General features: G+C 45.8%; 1 long non-coding RNA gene across 1 annotated transcript; it reads right to left on the bottom strand.

Moving 5' to 3' along the window:
* Positions 1 to 1,851: 1,851 nt before the first annotated feature.
* Positions 1,852 to 3,777, bottom strand: LOC129380893 (uncharacterized). The gene is made up of 3 exons (XR_008609092.2): positions 3,582 to 3,777; positions 2,631 to 2,742; positions 1,852 to 2,425 (listed from the first exon to the last, which is right to left on the bottom strand). It is a non-coding gene; the product is annotated as an uncharacterized lncRNA (long non-coding RNA).
* Between the last annotated feature and the right edge of the window lie 1,341 nt (positions 3,778 to 5,118).

Genomic DNA, 5,118 nt, shown 5'->3' with positions numbered 1-5,118 from the left:
GGAGTCTATGTCGCTGTGCAGATTGCAGGAGCAAATGCTTACTTCGAGAAACTGCTTTCCAGTGCAACTGACCAGGCCGCCACATCCGATAAGCATAACACGGCGACCGTAACCAAGTGAGATAACAGCAAAAATAAACGGCAATCATTCACCACATAGTGTTCAGAGAATACGTTATACATTGGCTACAAACCATATGGCAACAGTGAGCATTCACATACACGGGTCTCTTAGGATACATTCAGCCGCCTACTTACAGGCATAATGCTTGCCTTCGTCGCATGTGGTGGTCTGGTAACGAGCGACAAACAGCAGTGCAAACAGATTGGACAGAGCGTCGCACCTGTTTGAACCGACAGTTGCCGTTGAAGATGAGCAACTTCCATTGCGAAGAAATCAGGTGATGCAGGCATCTGCTGCCACAACCAACACAGCGAAATGGACTATCCGGCATTTTAACGTTAACTCCTTTCCAACCTGCATGTTTCTTTTCTGTCGAGGGCCACTAATGTGTGGCTCACATTTGGCGTGCCACTTTGTCTCAATATGGACAAGTCGCTTTCGTGGGCATCACCTTCGGCAGCCATTTATGCGGGCCTTTCCACCCATGTGGCTATGAACTTCAAAAACGTTGGACCATGTAAGCACGTATGCTTGTCTCCGTTCCTGCTTAATTGCGACTGAGAAAGGCCGCAGGCACAATTTGCACATGGCTGCAGCAGGAAAGGCTGAACGGGGAGCACGAATCATGGTGTGTAAATTGGGAGTCTATGTCGCTGTGCGGACGGCAGGAGCAAATGCTTACCTCGAGAGACTGTTTTCCAATGCAACTGACCAGGCCCCCACATCCGATAAGCATAATACGGCGACCGTAACCAAGTGAGATAACAGCAAAAATAAACGGCAATCATTCACAACATAGTGTTCAGAGAATACATTATACATTGGCTACAAACCATATGGCAACAGTGAGCATTCACATACACGGGTCTCTTAGGATACATTCAGCCGCCTACTTACAGGCATAATGCTTGCCTTCGTCATATGTGGTGGTCTGGTAACGAGCGACAAACAGCAGTACAAACAGATTGGACAGAGCGTCGCACCTGTTTGAAACGACAGTAGCCGTTGAAGATGAGCAACTTCCATTGCGAAGCAATCAGGTGACGCAACCAACACAGCGAAATGGACTATCCGACATTTTAGCATTAACTCCTTTCCAACCTGCATGTTTCTTTTCTGTCGAGGGCCACTAATGTGTGGCTCACATTTGGTGTCCCACTTTGTCTCAATATGGACAAGTCGCTTTCGTGGGCATCACCTTTGGCAGCCATTTTTGCAGGCATTTCCCCCCGTACGGCTATCAACTTCATACACTTCGAACCATGTAAGCACATATGCTGGTCTCAGTTTTGAGCAAATCATGGCCGAGGTAGGCCACAAGCACAATTTGCCCATGGCTGCAGCAGGAAAAAATGAACGGGGAGCACCAGTTATGGTGTGTGTACACTGGGAGTCCATGTCGCTGTGCGGACTGCAGGAGCAAATGCTTACCTCGAGGGACTGCTTACCAATGTAACTGAGCAGGCCCCCACATCCGAGAAATGTAACACGGCGACCACAACCAAGTGGGGCACCAAAACCAGATTCTGCAATCTATCATTCAGTGTAGCTTGCGCAAAGACCCAGGCTATCGAGGAAGAAGAGCAACCATCAACGCGACTAGGAATATGTAAAATGAGAAAGCTTGCATTCAAGAGAGAAGCCACCCTGCTCTGCAAGCATTGAAGGCCAAAAACATCAAGAAAAGTAAAATGGTGCATAGCAAATAGTGCGTAGGTTAATGCAAGAAACATGTCGATGTTGCATCAGCTATTTCAGGAGAGGAATTGTGCATGACAACATGCACTAAAAGGTACTGCTACAGATATGTTATGCTACTAGACAGTGACTGGTGTTAAGTATCAGCGAAGAATCGGTTGACCTTTATGTTTGGATGAGGATGAATGATCTCTAACGAGAATGGGCAATGAAAAAGCTTGCATTTATACAAGAAAAATTACACTTGGCACAAATGGAATTGACATGGCCCGGAAGCTGATTAAGGGCAAACTGATGGAACTCTTTTGGCCAGCGTCGTCCGCGCTTGATCAGAAGTTGCAGGCGCATCTGAAGACGAAGAATTTCCATAAAGTCCTTTTTGAGTTACCTGGATGACTCAGCCAATTTGTCCGCGCTGGTGGAATGGTGGCTGAAGCTCTTTTCAGTCTTGACACAGTGCTCTGCAGACTTGATATCTCATGTAAATTCTTCTGCATGCACTTCTTTGTTCGTGGTGTAAAAGCCTTGCAAATTCAGCTCCAGCCCCTTTCTGTTGGTGTGGATAGGAGCTCCTGTGATGACCAAGGTATGCTTGGCATGGACTCTGTTGGGGCAGAATGGTGACACATGAGATACAGCACAGATTAGCCAAACTCGTGTGTTTTCTTTTATGTTCGAACCAATTATACTGAACCATAAACATGAGCAAACATTCATTTCTGCTGCAAACAAATGACATGTATCTCAAGACTAGCAAGACAATACAGCATATATCAGGCATACTTATTTCTGAACCACATGTTGTTTACCTTGTAGTAGCAGCCAATGTCCACACAATGGCCTTGTTGTAGCAGGCAGCAGCTTCTGTTTAGTGTGTGGAGTGTGTTGCTTTATACTGGTGCCATCCTCATTACTGCATGTCTGGAACAGAAATTTTGACTGAATCAGAAATTGAAAAAAGCACAATTTTGCCATATGAAATGCAAAAAGGTGTGACATATATATTGTAATGGTTTGCGACTACAGAACACATGCAAATATACCCTGTCTGTTCTAGGGCGCTTAAGCAGCACGTTAAATAAATATTGCTATTGTCCATAAATTTATGCCTGCCTAACTATACAATGCATGTAAACAGTTTAAGTATTATTAAGATCACAAATGAGAACATTCGTGCGTTCATTTATACACTGGAAGAGATCACACTGCTGGTTCCACAAGCAAATACATGAAAGTCATGAAGCTATTAGAACTGATGCATTATTTTTCTGCACGAACGTGATGCACTGCAAATAAATGCAAAAATAAATGCCCTACGGTAAACCAAACTGAACAGCAAGAACATTTGGAACCAACAAGTACGAAATATGAGTGAATTATCACGCTTGCAACTGTTTAATACATTAAATTCTGTACTTTCACATCATTTTACCAAAGGATTATTCGATTTTGTGGACGAAAAAAGTTGCCGGCGGACTCGAAAATAAGTTTTATATGTATATTGTTAAGGCTACCCAGTCACCTATGGCCACGGCTACAGTAAGATGAAAAATGAGGCGCGCGTTCCGATATCGCTCTTTCTTTCCCGATTGTGTGTGTATAACGACAGCCTCGCAAGTAACGATTTATTTAGGAAACAGCAACGGAGGATCCCGACTGCCATATGCTGTGCAGGATCTAGTTCGTTAACTTGTCTCCGCCTGTAAGTTAATGAGACGAATATTATATAACGATTCAAGCAGCGGTGTTAAACGACTCACCGTTATTGCCGTTGTCAGCCGCACCAGAATCCAGCTCCCGTTTCGATGCAGACGTGTTCCGAATGGCTCACGATTGATACCCAACTTTCGGGCTTACATGTCCGCTTGCAAACACGTCACTTCACCCCAGGTTAAATAACGCGTGACATCGAAGCGCAATAAACTAGTTTTAGCGAAAAAGAAGCAACCAGCCTGAGCGCACGAACATGAATCCGTGCCGCCATGCACTCGAAAATACCGGTAAAAATTTTAAATCCAGGCCAGAGGTCACGTGAAAGATCGATGATGCTGAACGCTATTTGCGTTTATAATGACAAAGAAACAATAAACTTACTTACAAAGAATACAATATCAAATTAGCAATGATAATTTCGCCCTCTTTTTCATGTAATAAACGTACTTCGGTAATTGTAGGAGAAAGTTTGCAAAAAAAAAAAATTGCGCTTATTACGGCGCCTCCAGCGGAAAATGTTCAAACTAACGTAAGCATCCCGAAGTGATATTACTATGCTGGCTTTGTTAGCAGCAGCGCGCGGTCGATTTTTTCGCCCTCTGTGGCCATTTGTTGAACTTGAGAGTGTGCGGGGCCTGCAGCGAACCGAGTGAAGTGTCGCCAGTGTCGCCACCTTCCGCTTGCGCAGTCCGAACTTGTGTTACCGCTAGACAGCTAATGAGTACTAGCTAGTGAGTACGCGTGATAATGAGCGCCTCACCTCGACCGCACAATATTTTCGGAGTTCTATTTAAGATAACAGTCATCGCCTCAAAGAGACATGCGGATACCTGCAGTTTTCACTCTCAGTGCGCGCTGCCCGCCACAATTTACGGAAATTCTCCGTTTTTGGAAATACGGACGATAAACACGTTTTTTTTTCTTTTTAACGTATGTTTCCTCCGTTTTCGACAAAACAGAAGTGTCGTCCGTTGTTTCTACGTAGAATCCCTCCGTTTTTCATAAAACATGACACTGCCTGTATTTTTTACGTATGTTTTCTACGTTATTTTACGGAAATTTTTTGCAGTGTACCCAAGCCTGGGTACTACCCAGATAACGTTTCGCGCGCCGCCACCAGGTGCCGTTACTATACCTCAAGCGCAAGCCGCCCATTGGGGGTGAGCTCAACCACTACCATCGGCGTGACCATCGGCATGACGTCGTATGGGGGATCACGTGGACACAGTGGCCGTGTCGGCTGCTTCGGAACCGCCGAAGCGAGCTGAAAAAGAAAGTTTAAAGTCCCACCTGCACTGCGGTTCTGATTAAGTGGTGAGGCTTTCCTGCCTTGGGTACCTGCTTCACATTTGAAAGCACTTAATAGGTAGTGGCTGCCTTTGAAGGCGCGCAGCATGGTAGGCTACTTCTCGGTGCTGCGGTGCCGGACGTACGCAACGGAGCCCGGTGTCAGCCTTGTTGGAATCTCAGCGCTGACGCCCGTTGTTGCAAATGGGTCGCAAGCCCCAAGGGTAGCGTTGGCCTGGCGGCCTGGGGCACAACTGGAAGCATCCGAAGGTCCCGGCAAAGCATGAGTCGACTGGT

Source organism: Dermacentor andersoni, chromosome 1 (assembly GCF_023375885.2).
Source record: "Dermacentor andersoni chromosome 1, qqDerAnde1_hic_scaffold, whole genome shotgun sequence".
Classification (NCBI taxonomy): domain Eukaryota; kingdom Metazoa; phylum Arthropoda; class Arachnida; order Ixodida; family Ixodidae; genus Dermacentor; species Dermacentor andersoni.
Note: the sequence above shows the minus strand (reverse complement) of the source record. Positions and strands in the feature narration are given on the sequence as shown.